Source organism: Podarcis raffonei, chromosome 7 (genome assembly GCF_027172205.1).
Source record: "Podarcis raffonei isolate rPodRaf1 chromosome 7, rPodRaf1.pri, whole genome shotgun sequence".
In the NCBI taxonomy this organism is placed as follows: domain Eukaryota; kingdom Metazoa; phylum Chordata; class Lepidosauria; order Squamata; family Lacertidae; genus Podarcis; species Podarcis raffonei.
In genome coordinates this window covers 88596696-88619624 of record NC_070608.1, presented here as the reverse complement: position 1 = coordinate 88619624, position 22929 = coordinate 88596696, and the positions used below count along the sequence as shown (strand labels likewise).

The 22929-nt window shown below is 46.7% G+C and overlaps 1 protein-coding gene across 3 annotated transcripts in view; it reads left to right on the top strand.

The window, feature by feature from the left end:
• Positions 1-16569: 16569 nt before the first annotated feature.
• Positions 16570-22929, top strand: part of CXXC5 (CXXC finger protein 5) — a 70032-nt gene continuing 63672 nt past the window's right edge. For 2 of the 3 annotated variants that reach the window (XM_053397485.1, XM_053397482.1), the window contains exon 1: positions 17851-17930. The gene's annotated coding sequence lies outside the window, so the exon portion shown is untranslated. Of the gene's footprint in view, positions 16594-17850; positions 17931-22929 lie in introns of those variants that run through there. The other variant, XM_053397484.1, reaches the window with a different exon arrangement.

Below are 22929 nucleotides of genomic sequence, written 5' to 3'. Positions count from 1 at the left end.
TAAGATAATGAAATTGTTTGATGTGTTTTAAACTGTTTTTGTTTTGTTTTGTTAGTTTAATGTGTTAGTGTTATGTAGTGTTTTTGTATTGTATTGTATTGTTCTTTTTTTTGTAGTGTTTAAATTGTTGGAAAAGTAATAAATATTATTTTCACAGAAAATAAATTGGAACTGCCTCCTTTTTTTGCTACAAGTGAAGGTAATATGCAGCCTTCATCTGCTTCAGATTTTTGCAGCTTTTGGCTTTCCACGTGAAATAAATATTTAGTCAGGGAAGCAGTGATGGAGCGTATCTAAATAGCGTCTGGGTCGGGCTTGCAGGGCACAGATGGAGTCTGCTGTGGCACCGGCGCAAGGGCGCACTCACGCGTCCCAGTCCAGGAGAGTGGGCGGCAGCACTGCCACCCACTTTCCTCTCTCTGCTGGAGCTGCCGGCCAACTGTGAGGAAGCAGGAGCTTTCTTGCACGCCACAGCCTCTCTACTACCCCAGGTCAGGTTTGACTGGGGGACGGAGAAGCCACAGCTGTACACACTGCAGCCACGCTCCTTCCTCGGCTCAGGACTGACCTGGTTCGCGTCCTGCATGGTCCCCCCATGTTACGCCACTGCTGGGCAGGAAGACATGACTGTGTATCTTACAAACATACTTTCTAGTGAATGATGGCGTTCAGAATGTTGCCCTTACAACATGTTCTCTCATCCTGTAGAGGCTGCACATGTCACCCTTCCAACATGGATAAATCCTTGTGGCACCGACCTCTCCATTTAACACAATGCTGATATTGTTGAGGCGTGTGTTTGAGGTTGGGCTTTATAAGTCTTTGCATTTAAGATGGGCCAGCCTCTGAAAATAGCTCATGCTCAGAGTTACAGCCCCTTTTGACAGTAGGTATATGAGGAGCCTCCATGCGGATCGCGTGCCACTCCCAATGAAGCCGAGCTCTTTAGGAATGGGATCTGACACCTTCTCAAAATGTCTGCTAGGGAATCTTGTCATATTATTTTACTGAGCTGTGGTTCAGGAAGGGTCCATAGCTCAGTGGCACAGTATATGCAGATGATCCAGGGTTCAAACTGGCATTTCCAGTCAGCAGATGGTGTAAAGACCTGAGTGTGAGATCCTGCACAACCACTGCCAGTCTGAGTTGACAGTACAGGACTAGATAGGGCCGGCAAATAAGCTTGACCCAATATAAGGCAGCTTTTCATGTGCTCTGATCCTGGAATAGGGGACAGGATGGAGAATAACTTGGACACTGTACAGTGTTCCTTCTCTGCCTGTTTCTAGCCCAGAAAGGCCTTGGGCTCTGTTAATCTCTAGCTCTGTGCACAGATTTTGTTTGTTTGATTTGCATGCCGCCTTTCATCTGAAGATTGCAAGGCAGTTGAGAACATAAAAATACATAATAAAACAAAAACAAAAACATTATTATTTATTAATAATAAAGGCCACCAGCACAGTGCTCTCTAGCTCAGGCAGTTCTTGACAGAGGATAGGATCTCAGCCAAAAGGACATTCAGGCTGATAGATCATGATTAGAAGGGAAAAGCTGACAAGCACCCAAACAAGGAATGGAGCAGATGTCCAGTGTCTGCTTTATGTAATGATTAGGAAAAACTAAGCTAAGCTAAGCTAAGCTGATTGTGCAGTGCCAGGTTTGGTGACTGCTCCCTCTGCAAGGGGATCACCCACAAAAATGAAGGGGGGCTCCACACAGTTATGATGTCATACTTGTGTCGTTTTCATTTCCGAAGCAGAGAACCTTCTCCCATCTGAACCAGTGTAAAGCAGGGAAGGGCATGTAGGGAGGCTGAGATCTTCCTGCTCCTGCAGCCCCATCCTAGCTCCTTCACCTTTTCTCCCCTGCTGGAGTTTCAGAGCTTTAACAGAAGAAAACCAATTGTGAGTGGGGAGTGGGAAGGGCGGACACGCTCAGGATCCACCCCCTTCTCCATATGAAATCACCTCTACCAGCCTTGCTTTATATTTGCTCAGGGATGCCCAGTGGTCTAAATCGCAATCTGATGTCATCACTAATATGATGACATTGGATTTCCACCTACAATATAGATTCAGCATGCCAAGGTGAAAAAAGGTAGCATTGTGCTTCTGGGCCTAGAAAAAGTTGCAGGAGAGGGCATTTGCCAATTCCAGCTCTAGTTTATACTTGGGTCATTCTATCCTGATTAGCTCCTCTTCCACTGCCCTCCTCTTCCCCTTCTCTGATTTGTCTTTCTTTCTTTTTAAAATTAGATTGTGAGTGAGCAGAGATGAACTGTCCTTCCTTTTATTTGATGCAAAGTGTTCAGATTTTAGAACTGTTGTAATGATGATGACGACAATAATTTTAAAATGATTCTTGCAATCATTTTTAAAAATGAGATGGATATGAACTCTCCTGGCCAAATATCATTTCCCATTCTGTAAGAAGTACCCAGAGTGGCAAGGATTGTCAGCTTCATCACCCCTCATAAAACTGACATGTGTTGACACACATGGGGGAGGCAGCAGGAAGAAATTCTGAAGGCCAAATCTTAGTATCAACCACTCTTTCTGCGCTAAGCTCTTTCTTCCTGAGAAATACCAATGAGATCTTCCTACAGTTTGGTTTTGGAAACCATATATGGTTAAATTATGCCCATGTTACTATTGAACCCTTCTTTGCAGTGATGGAAGAGGTGTTTGGTGGTTTTGCTTAAGTATTTAAGACATTAGTCCTTCGTACTGCCGACTTTGTTTCATTCCTTAGTTTCAAACTTCCCTTCTGAGAAATTGTGGTAACAGAGCAACTCTGGAGATATTTGAAGATCACAAAACTCACTAGAACATTCCAATCCACTTCAGGCTGCAGAAGCAGCATTGACTTAGGTGATGGATTGTCCTCAGATAATGGGGGTGGGGGTGGGCAGACAGTTTTCTGTGCTGGCAAGATTAGATCTATCAGCCATTCCAATAACATTGATCCCCAGCACAGCTGATTCAGCTCCTTGTAATTTGGATGTGTGTGATAGTTACTGTACCAATAGTTACTATTGGTCTCAACCAACTCAGTGTCTCTCAGGTATGTGTTATAGGAAGTTGACTAAGTATGATGGACTCTACATGGAGGACGCTTATAGATGGATTCCTGGACCACAGACAGATCCATTTTTCTACTATTAATTCCTTAAATTAAATGAGCATATATATGAAAACCAGTTCCCAGCATTTCATCACACTCTGGTGTCTCATGTTAGCATAACCAAGAGACCAAGACACTCAGTCTAGGTTGACTGATTTGACTGATGGACTGAATTTACTTATATGCCACCTTTCCACATTGAAATTTCTGGCACTGGCCTTGCTGCACTCCAAGGAGCCTGGCTTAAATATATTTCAGAGGATAGGGCTAGGTGACATACAGCTGACTTCTACGCCTCTCCTCCAGAGGAGGCTGACAGCAGCAACAGGCAAATGTTGGAGAGGTCAAGGATTGTAAGCCTCTTCTCCAGCCTCCTGGAAATACCAGCTGCTGCTGCAGGTCTTACTGCTTATTGCTGATGATATGCAGATAAGAAGCAACATTGTTCACAACTAGTGGGGAATGCCTGGCGCTGCTCGGGAATTCGAAGAAACCCAAGAAGATCATGATGAATATGCTTAATGGCATATTTTAATTTGAATTATAAGATGTAGAAATGTGGCTGTTTAAATAAAGTGGGTTGATAGTTCCTTATTTGTGTTTCTAATGCTGTGAACTTCATTGGTGCTCTGAAGTAGCCATTTGACTGTTCTTGCACCATTTCACTGATACTCTTTCTTCTTTCTAAGTTGGTTTCTAAAATATGCTGAAGGTGGAGGGGAGCCAGGGGTTGCCGCAGTAGACATCCATCTGAGTTGCTTGATGATTTTTGAGGTGGATATAACAAATTGTGATGATAGTGGAAATTGGCAGGAAGCTTGTTTTTCCTCTTCTGACTTCCTCTTTAACCCATCCCCTCCCCCAACATTCTCGCTTGAGTTCCATTGACAGAATCAGACATTCCAAAATCAGTGGAGGTTGTAAGTAGAAAATTGTCTCTGCCAAGCTGACCCTCACCCCTAACAATGCAATTGTCTGCTTACTGAGCTCTCAGTATGTACCTTTTTTGCAGCTTACCTGGTGTCTAGTATGTCCCTTATTGCCGTATTATAGTTTATTATCTATCATCGGGAGTGGGTTAACATGCTCCTCTCAAAATTAATGTTGATGTTTGTGCTCAGTGGTTCAAAGCCACATCTTTGCCAAGCAACCATATAAACAGTAACACACACGCGCACGCACGCGCACACACACACACACACACACACACACACACACAGTGCCCTGTCTCTTCTGATGCAGCTATCACAATATGTAATTGTGCAGTGTGAATTTTCTCACTTCAACAGTGGTTTAGAATGTGGGTTGTGAAACTCGGGAGGGAAATTCACATTACATAGTGAATCTGACTAGCTGTTACAAAAAAGCCATGGGTGTACCATTTTCAGAAGGAGGCTTGATTCACCTAGTTCAACCTCCGTTCTTCAAATCTGGATTCTTGTCAACATCAGTTTTGTTATGTTGGTACTTGCTCCAGGATTTGATCACTGCACCTGTCACTTATATTGTGGGTTCCTGATCTGGCAATGGGCAACCCAGGCATATAAATAATAAAAGCATCATCATCATCATCATCATCATTATTATTACTATTATTACTATCTCAAGTCTTTCCATCTCAGTTTTTGCTATCCAATTGAACATGTGTGAGTATAATTATTTCAAGCTGTCATTCGCATTGTCATTGGAATCTTTGGCTTGGTGCTTGGCTGAGTACCTGATTTACACCGTTACCTTCCCAACTACAACTTCCATTTGCAATTTGATCCTTCAAAGGCTGCTCATGGCCTTCCAAGTTGTACTCCCATGTTGCACTCTCCATGCAAAATAATTGATGGGTTGCAGGCTCCTTTGATCAGGTCTGGGAAAACCTTGCCAATTCTGTCTTTGACAATGTTGCTTTCTAAAATTAAGCACTTCATTACAAAAAGTACAAGATATATTGGTGTTTTGGTCATTGAGCTTTTCATTCATGCTGCCATTTGTTTATTTCATTATTCATTAGAATATTTAGGGAATGTTTTAAAATCTTCATAAGCCAATCACTGGTTAACTAGTAACACAATAAGGGACCAGTGACCAGTCTGACACTGGTATTGGAGTGAGAGCCAATTTTCCTTATGTTGAGGCAAAGGGGAAAGAGTAACCCTATTGGTATTTACTGTGAGCTTGACATGAAGTTAAACAACTGGGGAGGATGAATAAAGTTCTAGGATCAATCCCACTATCCTAACTCTCTATCTTCTTAGCAGGACCCTGGAGTAAATATAATGTTGAAGAACCTGAGCTTATATCTCAAGGTGAAGTCAGTGAGACAAGAAATTACACAGCATTCCTAGTTCTGACAGGTGTCAGCAGGCTGTGGAGGGGTGATGAGGGGAACCTGGCTGGCCAGGAACTGGCCACTCAGCAGCTATTGCTCAGCATCTCACCTGAGACACAGCCGTCGCCCCTGACTCTTCCCTTTTTGCCCTCAGTAAGTGCAAAGGCCTGTCGTGCTGAGCAGAAAAGAGCAGGCAGGGCCATCAAGCAACTGACTAGCCAACTGCAAGCAATGGAGAGCTAGCCAGATGGGGTGGGAAGGGGGTGGGGACAGCCCCAATGGGAGGAGGAGCTCATAACGTAAGAGTGAATGGGAACAGCCTCAATTATGCTTTATTCCCATTAATATATCAGGGTTCTGGGGTCTTTCTGGATGAAAAGACAGCATAAAAGTAAAATAATAATAATTTCCTGCGCAGTCCATGCCGTGCAAAAGGGAAACTGAGCATAGTCGCCTCTCAGGTGTGCATGATTGAACATTCAGCCCATGGTATCCTCAGCATATAAATATGTTGTAGTCCTGCAAGAAGGATGAATTTATTGGAGCGCCGAGTCACAGCTGTATTCCTCCACCCTCTCAATGATTTACAGGAAAGGAGAGCTGGTTTCAGGGGAAGCTGCTATTTGACCTCTGTGTGTACCCAATCAGTCTAGCCAGAATGCGCTGCAGCAGTTTCTCCTCTCTAAGTTGGGGACAGACAGCTGGGGTTAAAAATTAACAATGTCTTATGCACATTTCTTGCAGGATGGAACTATGTTGAAGGATATACATATTTAGAATTTGGGCCAGATTCTGATGTGAACTTTGGACCGTATGAGAATGTTACTCCAGCACTGTGTCCTTAATGTTGCTGGCATTGTTTTAATATATATTAAAAATGGGATGAGTCAGTCCAGATTTATAATCTTTCAGTGCAATCCTTCCCATATGAAAGAGTACTGGCGCAATTAAGTGAAGCTGGCTTAGTTGGAACCAGCTACCAGGTTGCATTACACTGGAGTAAGTTGAAAACTCATAAAGCTACATAAAACTCATAAGGTTACATAAAAGCAAGTTTTTGTTTCACGTTAGCCTCATTCAGCTGCTTATCCATCTTCCTATATACTTTCCTACTTTATGCAATTCTAAATATAAAAAAGCAAATGGCTGTATGAAAGCATCATTTAATCAAAAATGAAAAGGTTGAAGAGATATAACATTATGTAACAACCCCCTAGGACAGATTCAGGTAGGTAGCCATGTTGGTCTGACGCAGTAGAGATGTATTTAAAAAAAATAAAATTGTCCAGTAGCACCCTAGAGACCAAGTAAGTTTGTTCTTGGTATTGCAAGTTTCTTTGTGAGGCTGATGGACTTCCATTTCCTGCGGCTCAATGTGGTGCCTTCCATGGTTCTAGATTCAGGTAGGTAGCCATGTTGGTCTGACGCAGTAGAAAGAGGTGGTTGCTTAATCCTTTCCCTCCTTGATGACTTTCCACCCTGAAAGGTAAATGGCCGTTCTCCCCTCCCAAATTCCAAATACTTTTGGAGAGGCAAATATGCATTTGGAAGTATTTTGTTGGAGGAACAATGCATTTTTTTAGAGGAACTTGCTTTTCCCCAGGAGAAACAACTCCTGGTCTTTTGCTAAATGCCAAATACAGCAGTACCTTGGTTTATGAACTTAATCCGTTCTGGAAGTCCGTTCTTAAACCAAAGCGTTCTTAAATCAAGGCGTGCTTTCCCATAGCAGTGAGGGACTCAATTTACAAATGGAACACACTCAACAGGAAGCGGAACATGTTCTGCTTCCAAGGCAAAGTTCACAAACCAAAACACAGACTTCCAGGTTTGCAGTGTTCTTAATCAAAGTTGTTCATAAACTAAGCTGTTCTTAAACCAAGGTGCCACTGTATGGGCAGGTAGGCTTCAAGATTCAGCTTCCACAGGGAGCAATCCTATGCACAAGCTGACATAATGCAAGTCGATGTAAATTAAGCTGGTGGTAACTGATCCGAACCCTGTTCAAGCAGCACGGCTGCTGCTGCTCCGTCTAAGCCTGGCAGAGGGAAAACAAGCCTTCACAATAGGGTCCTATGCTGAGGTGAATGGGTCTAAGTCTCCTGTCTCTGGTCCTGTCACTGGAAGGCCCCTGTCTTGGGATTTCCAGAGGCCTTCAGAAGCTACAGCTGAGCTGCGATGAGCATGTTCCACTGGTTTATCTGCCAAGATTTGCAGGATCCTAAACTGCTCATCCAGGTGGATCTTGCCATAGTATGGCCCCACAGCTGGTCTGGACATTACACATAATCTATCTTTGGATCTAAAAGGGACGCAGGTGGCGCTGTGGGTTAAACCACTGAGCCTAGGACTTGCTGATCAGAAGGTCAGTGGTTCGAATCCCTGCGATGGGGTGAGCTCCCGTTGCTCGGTCCCTGCTCCTGCCTACCTAGCAGTTCGAAAGCACATCAAAGTGCAAATAGATAAACAGGTACTGCTCCGGCGGGAAGGTAAACGGCGCTTCTGTGCGCTGCTCTGGTTCACCAGAAGCGGCTTAGTCATGCTGGCCACATGACCCGGAAGCTGTACGCCAGCTCCCTCGGCCAATAAAGCGAGATGAGCGCCGCAACCCCAGAGTCGGCTACAACTGGACCTAATGGTCAGGGGTCCCTTTACCTTTACCTTTAGATCTGTTGCTTTTAAACCACTTTCTACCACCATCACCTGAGGATCTATTTCCAGGCAGTAGCCTGTAATACTGGTAGCAATTTTCAGAACTTACCAGTATTTTCAAAAATTGGATTGATTTAAAGCTTGACAATTATTTCATTCATCTAAATCATCCAGAAAAAGAGATTGATGTGATTCACTTATTTAAATCAGCTTTCTCATTTTGAAATCCATGTATTTCCCAAATAACCATGCAACTAACTGGTTGCTGCAACAATTAAAACAGACTGGCTTGCAACTAAATAGAGCCTTTAATACAGCCCGGAACCATTGGTCCTGCAGCCCACATGCCTTTTGCACTGCATAATTGTATCTGCTCAGAGACGTGACACAGATTCCTGTTTTGCTTTCTCTCTGCACATACAGTTACTATGCAAGATCACTTTTTTCAAAGCTAAGGCCAATGAGTCCCACTGAAGAAGTGCGGCATACAAATAAATATGCATAATATCAGGCAGTTGCAAGTATCCAGAACTTCCCAGAAGGAAAATAGTGCAACTCTGTGAGCTAGAACATAAATGCCCATGCTGCTTGATTGTGAAGAGACATACATATTCACAATCCAAGACACGGACACATTGTAGAGGAGGACGAAGGCATAAAAAAGTGTGTTTTTAAGACACTATTTTTGTTTTGCTGATATTTCCTTTAGGTTTTTTGTTTGTTTGTTTGTTTGCTTATGTTTTTTGTCTTAACTTCTCAACCTCCAGTTTTTACTAAGTAAGTTCCTTGTGTAAACATGGTGAAATATTTATAAGAAATTAGGTTTCCCTTAACCTAATTTTGTGCCCTTTAACATATTGGTGTGAAAAAACAAAAACTGCCATTAGTTTAAAACATTTTATCAATCAATCAATCAATCAATCAATGTTTATTATGGCAAACAACCAACATATTTAAACCAGAATTTCTGCATAATTCTCTACATAAACAATAAAACCGATTGATCTGAGGTTTAAAACATTTAAAGCAATTGCCATAATACTGTTATCACATAACAGCACATATATTTTCCAAATAGAAGATTCATTCTTTTTAAAATACTTTTGAAATTTTACACACATTTTTGTGGGCAAAGAGACAGATCTGTTATCTCACATTGGATTAATCTCTAAATTCCAGTCGCCACCACTTACTATTTTTTCCTGTAAAAAAAAGTCAAATGTCTTAATTATTTAATTTTATAATGGAGCGATTAATATTTGGTGCATAAATATGCACTCCTTACTGTTTAAACAAAAAGTGACTCCCAAAAACAGAACCTTTACTGAAAATATACCACCAATAGTAAATCAATTTTTCTTTTATATTAACTCTAAGGTGATGAAGATAGCTTTATCTTTAGTTTTCATTGGGGCCAACTCCTAGGGGCTGTGGGGGCTTCAGCCCCCACAACAAAATATTTGAGGGCCCCCCACAAAGTTGATGGGCTTACCTGGGCCCCCACAATATTTTATTCAAGTTGGCACCCTGGTTTCATTAATGCACATACAGAACACGTTTCTATAATGGTGCACAGTTGTTAACGTGTTTGCCTCACATATGACTCCAAACCACCAACTCTTGCTTGCCTCTAATGGTCTCCATCCTGAACTGATTTTGCAAACATGTTCTAGCCATGTTCCAGTGTGAGCTCCGAGCAGGGCATAGTTCAAAAGCTGGGAAGTGAAGAACATACATTTGATTCATTTCAGTATTGATACCTCTGCTTGCCCATTATAATTTGTATAAGGAAACTCACACGCTGGTTATTCCATGCACTTTAGCATTTGTACTGTACAGCACTATGTAAAACAGCTCAAAGACCAAGTGGTGTGGAAAGGAATGAGAAGTGAAGCATGCCCCGGGTCATCGTCTTCCCAGGCACCTGAGGCCTGCTTCACACACAATGCTCTTTCAGTGTCAAAACTGTGTGTTGATCCAGCACGGTGGTCACTTGCATATTTGTTTCATTGCAGATACATGTACATGATGGGAAGATTTCCACAAATATGAGGATGACTGTTTTAAAGACCAAAGGAAGCAATTGCCTCCATAGCATCACCACCACACCCAGGGCCAGCCCAATACATTTTGGCACCTGAGGCGAACCACCAAATGGCTCTCCCATCCCCCCCAGGAAAGAAGGGGTGAGTGAAGATCCATTATCAGGAACAAAGCAGGGAATAAAGATTTACATGGGGATCTGCCACCCCTGTGGATCTGCTGCCTGAGGCAATTGTCTCACTTTACCTCACCGCACCAGCACAAAATAACATTTCAAAATGAAAGTGTTTAAAATACTCCAAAACATCAGAGCCTAAGGGTTTCTTAAAGAGGTGCTTATGACACTCAAAGGCTACGTTACACACAACCACTAAATAGCAATGGCGGGCCTAATGGCGGAGAGAATAGATTTTAACAGCAGTCTCCAAATACAGGGTGTTTGTGTGTTGAGTTCTCCGCAATGGTATCAACAATACTAGCACTAAAAGGTGTCAACAATACTAGCGCTACTCACTATGGCTAAAGTGCAGCAAGAATGCCATCGTCTCTCAAAGAATGAAATGGCAGTGTAACACTTAATTCTGAACCTTTACTTAGCGGCACATGTCAAGTGCAAGCATTTCATATCTATCCATCACAGAGTGTGCTGTTTTTAATCACTCCTGAGGTTAAGGACATTCGAAAGTTTGCACAAGGTCACCTTAAACATTATAGGGATGCAACAACTGATTTGAATCTGAAAACTTGTGTTGCTGATTTGCCATTTGTAAGGCCTTTTTTATCTGAAGATCTAGTAAAGTGGTGAAGATGTAGCAGGGTGACTCCACTAGCACTGTGAATTGGCAAATACTCGACAAAAGTGAACAGCTATACCAACTAAATACTAGGGTTGGAGACTAGTTAATTGGCCACTCAAAGAATGCCCGTTGCCTGCTGATTATTTGACCAGAGTCAGATATTGTCAAATAGTCAGGGGAGCCAAGAATATCCTTATGCAGGTAGTGGCTCTGTGCCAAAGTTTTAACTGTCGTTTTTGTGAAGGTTTTCAGAACAAAGCCAAATAGTTACCCTCATCTTCATATAGCCATAGAGTTGGTGATGCAAAGCTGAGGCCAGGAAAATAAAGGTGAGAAAGAATATTGATGGAGTGTAATTGCAGAGACCTTTTAAGTGGCCAAGCATCACACAGAAAAGGCAGACATACTTCTAGATGCACGGACTCCTTCCTTTTTAAAAGTTGCAAAGGATCCTCAACTGCAACTGCTTCTTGGGGAGCATGAATCCTGCCAAATTTCAGGTGGATAACTGCAGTAAGCTTCCACAAGTGTAGCTGATACAGTGGGCACTTTAAAAAAAGGAAACAATCACTTAATTTTCTCTCTGGAGTGGCAATTGGTCTGTAAAATGCAGTACGTGAGAGATACCCTTGGGTAAGAAACCTGCCAAATACAGTAGCAGACAAGAGTGCTCAGGAGATTTTGTACTATGTATCTTTAAAGCTCTTTCATTACTCCTAAATTCATCATATTGGTAAATGGTCACAGGTCTAGATATTTCTGTTTTTCAAATGGAACTAGACAAGGCTGTCCCCACAAGCTGGAAACGTTTAATTAACTTTTAATGATGTAAGGGGCCACTGCTTGATAAGACTTGCTTCTGGAGGAAACAGTAGAGAAGAATCTTGGTCGCAGGGAAGGGCATCACTGAATAGGATACCTGAAGGAGTGTCTCCACCCCCATCGTTCAGCCTGGACACTGAGGTCCAGCTCAGAGGGCCTTCTGGCAGTTCCCTCACTGCGAGAAGCCAAGTTACAGGGAACCAGGCACAGGGCCTTTTCGGTAGTGGCACCTGCCCTGTGGAACGCCCTCCCACCAGATGTCAAAGAAACAAACAACTATCTGACGTTTAGAAGACATCTGAAGGCAGCCCTCTTTAGGGAAGTTTTTAATGATTGATGTTTTAATGTATTTTTAATCTTTTGTTGGGGACGCAGGTGGCGCTGTGGGTTAAACCACAGAGCCTAGGACTTGCCGATCAGAAGGTCAGCGGTTCGAATCCCCGTGACGGGGGGCAATAAAGCAAGATGAGTGCCGCAACCCCAGAGTCGCCCACAACTGGACCTAATGGTCAGGGGTCCCTTTACCTTTACTAATCTTTTGTAGGAAGCCGCCCAGAGTGGCTGGGGAAACCGGATGGGTGGGGTATAAATAATAAATGGTTGTTGTTGTTGTTATATGGTGTTCTATCAAGTGTTGCACGGAATCTTCTTTTTAATACCACTTCTAGCTAATAAAGAAAACCCAAATCCCAGCAGTGCTAAAGCCTGCTCTGGTGCAGAAGTAGCCCCTTTAAGGTGAAGGCGATGAGCTAATGCGGAACGAGAATGCCTTGGGTCCAGGGGCAGCACGTCCTGTTTGGCTGCTTGAGGCAAAACAAGAAGCGCTCCCCTGCCCTGACCCCTCCCCAGCGCCACCAGACCTGTCGTTTGCACCACTCGCCCTGTCACATCCGCCACTGGAAGAGAAGCAGCTCCAGCATCAAAACTGGTGAGATCTTGCCCAGAACTGGTGCCGATGCCAGCCCCGCTTCTCGGCCACTGGTGGAGAAGCAAACAGGGTGCCTGCAGGGGCACCACTATGGGGGGCTTCCACTGCCTGGTGGCTGGGATGGCCCTGTTTTGCTCTGAGAAAGTATCGAGGCACCTGAGAAAGATGTATGTGAATTCCTTTAAACTAATCATATTGAAATGGCACAGGGCCGAATACTATACGAACATATCATAAAAATTGCCACATAAATTACTGCAACAAGGATATTCAAAATATTAAATATTTTATATTTTATCCTTTGGGGCAGTAGAATGTAAATAAACAAATGAATACATGAATAAATAAATAAAGAAATAAAATCTCTGCAGTTCTCATTAATGTTATATATCTGAATTGAAAACCAACAGCTTCACATTGAAGTTCTTCTATTATCTTCACTTTGTTTCGTCAGTTACTTCTGAAATGACTTCCATTGCCAGCTTTTATTGACACAGGACTTTAGGTTTATTCCAGAAAACAAAACCTAGAACCTAGTTCAGGTATGGGTATCGACCCAGCATGTTCACCAGCAATTTCCATCTTTTCCTTCAACATTTTCTTCTTCTTTACATGTGTCATCTAATGGGCTGTACCTGCCTTCCAGCTTTTCATGCACATTCTGTGTTAGATTTTATCAGTGCTTTTTTCTAGGGGGACGCAAGGGTATGCGTACACCTAAACATTTTGTGAATCTTTGTACTTTTGTCCATTTGCTGTATTTATTTTCCCCGATTTGAACTATAAAATGGTGAATTTCTAGAGTCAAAATGAGAGTACCCCTAAATGTTTTGTTTTAGAAAAAAAGCACTGGATTTTATATCTTTTTAGCTTGTAAAATTCATTCCATACTTATTTATGATTGGCTTGCTAGAATTTATGCTTCTCATTTGGATAAGACTTTTTGCCATGGGGAACACAAAGGTGTGCATTTTCAAATGCATTGTGTATACACACACACACACACAACTATCTATCATCTACCTACCTATCATCTATCTATCTATATCTATCTATCTATATCTATCTATCTATCTATCTATCTATCTATCTATCTATCATCTATCTATCATCTATCTCTCCCCTACATGTACTCTTGAATGAGCTCCTCTCATTGTCTACTAAAGAAGACATTCTGTTGCTCCCATAAGAGACAACTATGAGAGGGAGCGGCTCATATGTCCTGAAAAGAATTTCACCCAGTTGGTTTTTTTACCCAAGTCAATAACTTCTGGCACCAGCAATTATCGACTGGCCTCACGTTTGCTTGGAGGAGGTCACATGACCTTTTGACCCTAAAACTAGAGGACGGAGACTAAAATGCAAACAGCACCGAAGGATCGTGAGACTGAGTGAAACAGCCAAAACGCTAGAACTCAGGATCACCCAATGAATTTAGCTGATGGAAGGGTCAGAGCAGACAAGAGAAAGGGCTTTGCACAACATTAGCTTATGCAAACCCTTGACATAAATTTAGGTTGCTTTTTAAAGGACTTTTAGAGACTTTTGAAATATTAAGGACTTTGTAGATGCTTTTAAATAAATAATAGATAAATTAATTAATGAAGGATAGGCCTGTCAATAGCTGTTGGGGACTCCTCGGGATACCTCAATGAAGCCTCCATGTTCGGAAGAAGTGCACTTTGAAATACTGGAAATGGGAAGGTGGACAAAACTCCCCCCGGTTTGATCCAGCAGGGTTGTTCTCCCATTATTACGTTAAATGATGCCATGCCGAGCTTTTCATTCTTTTCTGGGGCTTAGCTTCCATGCCATAGTTTCAAATATTGTTGGGTTCGGAGGAGAGGAGAGGTTCAGTTGGTATGCCAGCTGCTGCACTCCTTCCCAGACAAGGCAGACTAGGCCATTGTGACACATCGAGATGAAACTACTGCAATATGTTTGGTGTGCAGCAACAGTTGAGAGTTCATCCAAGAGCACATTTACACTAATTTTATGCCATCTTTGTTGGCTCTCTGTTTTGTTTCCAAGCCTAATTCAAAGTGCTGTTTTTGTTTTGTTTTTAACCTTTAAAGCCCTAGTTGCTTTGGGACCAAGGAAACAGAGGGACCACAAATGCACCTGCAGGTTGAAATCCTTGGGGGAGGCCTTTCTTTAAGGCCTGCCACTATTTGAAGTATGCTAGATGGGTACAAGTGAGAGAGCCTTTTCAGTGGTGGCTCCCAGGATTTGGAACTAGTTGCCCTTCAATTGTTTGCTCTTAGATTGTATTCCAGTCAGTTTTCACTCAGGTAATGGTTGACTGCTCATCCTTCTGTTGCCAATGTGTTTGCTCTTATTGCCTCTCCTGCTATATGTTGTTTTTATTGACTTTTCCTTGATTATTGTTTTATATGCTATTGTGAGGTGAGGGTGGGTGGGTGTTCTCGGGCCGTTGCCTGAAGGATTCATCAACAAAGCCACCCATCACACAGCCCAATATGCCCACCCAATAACCACCATCGTTCTACTAAACTAGATTATACATCATTAAATTAAATCTACTTGCTGGCAGATCTTGTCTTTTTAAATGTTTTGTACAGCACCTAGATTCAAAAATCATACATAAAGAAGAAGAGTTTGGATTTGATATCCCGCTTTGTCACTACCCTAAGGAGTCTCAGGGCGGCTCACATTCTCCTTTCCCATCCTCCCCCACAACAAACACTCTGTGAGGTGAGTGGGGCTGAGAGACTTCAAAGCAGTGTGACTAGCCCAAGGGCACCCAGCAGCTGCAGGTGGAGGAGCGGAGATGCGAACCCGGTTCACCAGATTACGAGACTACCGCTCTTAACCACTACACCACACTGGCTCTCATCACGTTTTTCTAGGAAACTAGGTGCTGTTTCTAGAAAACTCACCATGAAGTTGTTACAGTAAGTTCCACACTTTTCAACAACAAAAAAGAGGTGTCGGTACTGCATACCATTGAGTACACCTGAAAAATAATAGCACCGCATACATCTATCGTACCAGATATTGAGACCCTTAAAATGGCTATACAGTGGTGCCTCGCAAGACAAAATTAATTCGTTCCGTGAGTCTTTTCGTCTTGCGATGTTTTTCGTCTTGCGAAGCACGGTACGTCGCAACTGCGCCTCTTCAAGCGGCTTTAAGAAAAAAGCAAACAAACTCACAAGACGTTTTCGTCTTGCAAAGCAAGCCCATAGGGAAAATCGTCTAGCGAAGCAATGCAAAAACCGAAAAACCCTTTCGTCTTGCGCGTTTTTCGTTTTGCGAGGCATTCGTCTTGCAGGGCACCACTGTAACACTTAAGACTTTATAGCTGGTACTATTTTGCTGAGCAAGATCCAGTCAAAAGCAAGCACATGCTTCAGTTTCTGGACCTGCAAACAATGGGAATGAAACCTGCCGAACTTGGGCTTTTGCGTGACTGTCATGTCTTCCAGGCATGTGTCACCCACTTATGCACAAGGCGCAGACTGGATCCTGCCGCTGCCCGCTCTCCTCCCCGCACAAACAACCCCGCGCCAGGCCCTCGGGCAAGTACTGAAGAGCCGGCTGGACCGGAAGGATTCCGCTCTCCGCTTGGAGTCCTTCTCGGGTGGGTGAGGGATCTGGCTCCCGAGAGCCCACCCACCCGCTCCCCGCGCCGAGGGAGGAGCTGCGCTCTGGCCGCTTCCCGGCCCCCGGGCGCAGCAGGAAGGACGCGGCGCAACTCTTCGCCGCGGAGGAAAGAGAAAATGGAGGCCCCTCTCCACTAGCTCGACGCCTCGCTTTCCTCTTGGGTCTTGCAATCGAGAAAGATCAGGGTGGATTCAGGGATCTGACCTTGCCGATCTCAGGGGAAGATGGCAGCTGAGGGGAGTCCCAGCAATAAATAGCGGGCCCTCGGTCTTCGTCTGGTGCGTCCCCGGTGGCTTTCATCTCTGGATTTTTGTGCGTGTTTTTTTTTAAAGACGAGCTAAACCTGTGCCAGGGTGTGTAATAAATATAGTGTTAAAGATAGCCCTGCAGTTATCCAAAGCTACTTTCCTCACGGCATGCACCAGAGTCAGTGGCTACGGCGCGCTCTTGCGCTGCATTTGGGGCGGGGGTTGTTGACACCCCGAGCTTCCCCCGCGGCGCCCCGTCCTGCTCGGAGCCCAAGTCCAGTTTTCCCGCAAGCGGCTGGACGCCCCCCGCAGGCTGCGTTTGCACGATTCTCGAAGTATCAAGAAACGGGTACATTTGGAGGCGCGGCGCAGGCTCAGCTCGCTCCTGCAACCAGCAGCGCTTCAAAGTTTTGCATCCTACTTTGGCTTGTTTGTGTGTGTGCGCGCGTATTTGTGTGTGTGCATATGTGTGCGCGTGTGCTTAAAGGGGAAGCCCCTGCACTAGACAACATGCTTGCTGGCCTGCCCTCCGAGCGCGGGGGGGGGGGGCGAGAGGAGCCACCAAGGGGGCGGGCGAGGAGCGCGCGCGCGCGGCCAAAGGCGAACCGGTGAGCAGGGGGCAAGATCGGGCTGGACTGGTGGCGCGGCTGCTACTGAGACCCAGGGGCCGAGGCGGGCGACTCCGGCGGAGTTAACCCGGGCTTGGGGCTTGGGGAGGCAGAGGGAAGCCCGCCATGGAAGCCCCCGAGACCAGGCCGGCAAGAGCGCGACCTGGAGGAAAAGCGGAGGACGGCGGCGAGAAGCAGCAGAGCGGCCAGCTGCCAGGGCGCTGCGCCTGAAGTCCGGTCCGGGTTTTGCCTCCAGCCCCGGAAAGCGGCGAGAGCGGCGGCGGCGGCAGCAGCAGCAGCAGCAGCAAGAGCAAGCGGCCGCCCTTTGCAATGTGGTCCGCCCGCGCCGGTGCTCGCCGAGCGAGGCTGTAGAGGAGGCTGGCCGAGAAGCGGCTCCGGCCGAGATTGAGCGAGCGAGCGAGCGAGGGCTGCCTCCGCCCGCGGCCGCCCGCCTCGCGCAACTTGCCCGCCCCCCCGACCTGCTCTCCTTGCATGCCGGCCGCCCTCTGCGTCGGGCTGGGCAGCCCCCCCGGCTGAGGCGCCAGGCGGACGCGGCGGGGCCACCTCGGGGCAGGTGCCGAGAAGACCCGCCACCTCACCGGGGCGGCGCGCGCTCCGGATCGGGACCTGTAATCCGGCAGCGCGCGCGCAAGGCGCACACCCGGACTGCCCGGAGCGGCGGCGGCGGCGGCGGCGGCTGCTCCGCGTCCTCCTCTTTCCTCGCTGCTCCTGTTTCGGCTCCGGCTCGCTCGGCTTCGGGTAGGTGCGAGAGTCCAGGGCCCCCTCCTCCTCTGTTTGGCTGCGAATGCGGGGCGGGGGCAGGAAAGTACCGCGGAAAAGTTTGCGGCGGGGAAAGGCTGGCCTTTCCCGGCGGGGGCTGCCGGCGGAGCGGCGCAGGTCCTCTGGCCCCCGGCCCCCTTCGCCCTCGCCTCCCTCCCTCTCTCCCTGCCTGCCTTCCGGGGAGGTGTTGCCGCCGCCGCCGCGGCTCCTGCAGCAGCCGCCGCCGCCGCCACGCCGGTCTCAGATCAGTGGCTCCAGACAAAAAGCGAGCGGGGATTTGGGGTGGGGGCCGCGCGCGGGTCTCAGCAGCACCGGCGGCACAGGAGGTGTGTGTCCCCCCCACAGCCGTCGAAGCGGGCGGGCTCCCCCCCCGGCGAAGTCGGGTCCCCCCCCCCGCCCGAGCCAAGCCGGGGCAGAGACTCTTTGGCTTCTCGTAAGTGGCGCCCCCTCGGCCGCTCTGCGGGGTCCCGGGTGCTGTTCCGGGGGGCGCGGGGAGCGCGCGCTGCGGAGCAAAGTTTTGTTGGCGAGCTTCAATCCCCCCCCCGCCCGCCTGCCTCTCCGCATCCTTATCTGGAGGTGGACAGATGCCAGGTTCTGGGGCGCAGGATTTATTGCGCGCCCGCCTTCCCTCCCGCCTCTCCGGTCCCTGCGCCCCCCCCCGCCCCCCGGGCCGCCTAATCGGTGCTTCGTTTCCCAGGTTACAGCCGCGGTGTCTGCAGCCAGCCAGGCGTTGGAGGCGGCGGCTGGGTCTGGCTGACCCTCCACGTCGCGCCGGCTCTCGCTCGGCGGATTAGCGCGGCGCCCGGCCCGCCCGGAGCGCCACTGCGGGGCTGTCAGCCGCCTCGACGCTGCCTTCCCCGCCAGGGGCCGGGGGGAGCCCGGGGGCGCGTCCTCGCCTGCTGGCCGTCGGGACGGGGCGGGGGGCGAGGCCGGGATTGCTGCCCCACCACTGATCTGAAAGGGTTGCGTTTCAGCTTTACCCCCTGGCTCCGGACTACTTGGGGGCTGCAAAGCAGAGGAGCTCGCGCCCCCCGGCGCTTCCCTGCACTTTGAGACTATTTTGCAAACTGGCAGAACCGCTTGCGTCGGTTCTTCTGCTTGCCTGTTGCCTTTCGCCCATGTGGCGGCGGCACTTCCCCCTTTCCAGTTTGGTAGTTAGCCGTCTGTTTCCAGACTTTCTGGTCGTGTGCCATTCCGCAGAATTGTGTTTGTGTGCTGGTGCCTGCGAGGGACTCCTCTGGGGCGAGCCCTGCCTTTCTGGCAAAGTGGCTTTCTCCTCCCCCAGGGTCAACCCTTTCCCAGTGTCTGATGGGGGGGCACCCCCTGCCTGGGCCTTTCCTGCCTGGGAGCCTCATCTGACACCCCTCCCCCAGCCCTTCTCTGGAGACTCCTTCCAAGATGGCACTGGGGGCCTGGTCATGAGGCACAGAAATCTGTGTCACTGCCTGCCCAGGGGCAGCTTGGTGCTTCCTCTCAACCAGCGCAAGAGGCTGAAGTGAGTGGAGTTGGGGATATTGAGAGCACTTTCACACCTCCCAAGTCAGGGCCTTCTTGATGGGGGGAGGGGTCTTGACCCATTTTACCTGTGGTTTCACGAAATGTGATTTGGTTGTTTTTGTGTGATGGATGGCAAATGCCAAATATGTGCCCAAGAGGTGGTATACTACAACCTCCTTCCGTTGATGGACACTGCATTGGCAATCCAAAACCAGTGAGCATCTTAATGTAACCACGCTGCTGTTTAGAAGGCAGGGAGTAATAGTAGGTAGTCGTGATTTGAGTGTGACAAATACTGTACACAAGCCCCTTCATAACACGGGCAGAGCCCTGCTGGATCCGGCCCGTGGCCCATGGCCAACCAGATGCCCATGGAGGGGGCCCACAAGCAGACCCTGAGTGCAGCTGTGCTCTCCCCCCTTGCAGTTCCCAGCAGCCAGTGCTCAGAGACATTCTGCCTCCAAGAGTGGAGGCAGAACACAACCATAATGACTGAGAGCCACTGATGGCCTTAGCCTCTGGATTTGTCTAATCCTCTTTTCAGAGCCCTCGAAATCATTAGCCACCACTACAGCATGTGGTGGTTGGCTTTGGGGAGGGAACTTGGTGGGTGGGGAAAGTGCGGTAGATCTCTACATACTGTGCACACGGATACTTTTAGCAACCAGTGAGGACTGGGCCATCTGGTGTCAGCAGTAGAGGACATGCTTTGACCTCATTGCTAGTGTCCCCCAGTGCAGCATCCCACAGAATTGAATGGCTTTATCCACTCTTACGAGAGTAAAGGAGACAATATTAGGGCATGTCCCTGGTGACCTCAACCTTCGGGAATCCATATTCATCTGCATTCACTCTGTTTCTTCATCACTTGGTGTGATGGAATTTTTGGGACAGACAATATGCCATCTTCAGTCCTTGCCAGACATAGTAGTTTATCCAGTCACAGTCCCTTTAAGACTTCCCTGGAGATTACTCTTTTTGGTTTATTTGGCTTCTTAATACATTTTTCCTTTGCTCAGGTGATCAGTTCTTTAAAGTGTGGCTCATACTATGGACCATAACCACCAACAAAATTGTATAGAAAGAGAGATTGTGATCAGAAGTCCAATGTGTTCAAGGCTCTGCTTTCTCAGACCACTCCTAAGATCTTTTTGCAAGTGATGGTTGGAGTTCCCAGGAATCAGCCTAATTGTGGGAGCAAAGAACTGTAAGATTCAGAATGTTTGGGAACCAGCTGTCAGTGATGGAGGGTATGGGCCAGGGGTAGGCAAGCTAAGGCCCGTGGGCCGGATGCGGCCCAGTTGCCTTCTCAATCCGGCCTGCGGATGGTCCAGGAATCAGCGTGTTTTTACATGAGTAGAATGTGTGCTTTTATTTAAAATGCATCTCTAGGTTATTTGTGGGGCATAGGAAGTTGTTAACCCCCCTAATATAGTCCGGTCCACCACATGGTCTGAGGGACGGTGGACCGGCCCACAGCTGAAAAAGGTTGCTGACCCCTGGTGTGGGCTCTCCTCCGCCAAAGTGAATCTTCCTAGACACCTGTTGCTAAGAAAAGGCTACTATGATCAGATTTCTTTAAGGTGTTGTTCCTGCTCAGTCTTGTGGCTTCAGGAGGAAGTCTGAAATGACCTGCTGCTGCAGCCTGGCCTTTAACAGGCATGAGATGAATTCTCTAGGCTTCTTGGTCTCAGTCAAGGTGACATTGCCACGACTCAGTGGCTGCCCTTTTAAACAAAGTAGAATAGCATGATATCATTTGTCTGGCTGGCCTGCAGATATCCAAGCTTGCCAGGTCTTGGGAGATTTGGGAGCGGTGGTGTCTTCTGCTGTAGTCTCTGGAATTTAGTAGTTCTGAAATGATTCTGTCAGAGATTTTAGGTAAGAGATCTGAGGGACACCAGTGTTCTGGCAGTCTCAGAGGTTTTGATAGACAAGCGTGATACTGGGTGGAGCAAAAAAGTAAATCCAGTCCAGACGGACTTGCAGACAGGTGCCATGGCCCTGGTAACGGCATTACTGTTTGGAGCAGTCTACACAGCTGACCTGCCTTCCTACAGTGGTTCTGATGATGTCCCAGCAGAAACAATTACTTATATTATTTCTAAAATGGAAAATGCCTATGCAATATATTAGTTATGAAAGTTGTACGTGTGAATAAGTTGTGGTATTTCCCTTCAACATACATTTATGGCAATATATGCTAACTTGTGTGGGCACACACAAAATATCATTTCCCACTACAAAGTGATTCATCTCTCAGTTAACTACAAATATGGAAGGAGAGCAGTTGGCTGTTGTTTCCTCAGTTTGCTTCTGCTTGAATACCTTTTGCTCCCAGAAACCTGCCTCGTGGATGGTTTTGGGAGCAAAATATGGCTGAAAATAATTGTGTAAAGCCTGTGTAAAGTCACCCAAGCCAAGAAAATTGGAGCTGAAAGTGCAATTCCTGCTGTTCTTTCCTTTTGTGCTTCGAGAAGTCTTCAGACACTAGACACTTATTTTTTAATTTTTTCTTTGAACTATCAAGACCTACCGAACATGAAAGGGAATCATAAGAAATCATCTGCACCTCTTTTTTTGAATGGTGAACAACCTTCACCAGGACCATGGGAAGCAATCTCCCAGTAACTTGCTTTCCCCTGTCTTAATGTGAGAACACTGCTGTTAGAGGAAATAATTCTCTTCATAAAAATATAAATATGGGCCACATGTAGCCTCTTGCCCTTCACTACAAGTACTTTTTAAAGGGATATTTATTAAACGAGAATAATCAATAATAATAAAAGACTGCTGGTGTTCCATGAAAATTAAGAAACATGAACAAAATCTGATCTCATAGGACATCGAATTTCTTTAGGATTAAATAAGATCTCATGACAATTTCAAGGGAACGATGCCCACATACCCCACACTTGATGTCATAAGTGATATTCGGTGTGGGGCAGGCAGAGACGTGGCTGCCAGTGCACAATCATGAGCCTTAAAGTGTGTTTCTTCTTGTGCATTGGCTAGGGAAAGGAGGTTTTGGCCCTACTTCCCACCGGCTGAATGGGTGGGAGAGCCACAGCCTGCCATTTTGCTCAAGGTTTTCCAAGTCAGCTGGCTGCTGTGTGGGAACCCACCTGTCAATCCTGTGGTGTCATAATGATGTGTGATTGACGGGTGGTCTGTCCTACTTGGCAGAGTTGGCTCAGAGTTGGTGGTACCAGATAAGGATCTGGCCTGTGGAGTCAAAAAGTTTTCCCACCTCTATTCTAGGAAGATTGATAGCTTAACTCAGCGGTCTATTATTCTGCAAGTAAAACTGCAGGGAAACCTGCCTATTATCCTTTTGTCAGGGAAAACTACGGCTGAACTCTACTCTCCATATATTTCAGGTTCTAGGCAATCGGCTTCTTCTGTACATTAAAGCTAGCACTGTACGTTATGAGAAAATGACAGTTCAAAGTACTGGATGAATGAAATCAATGTAGTAAAT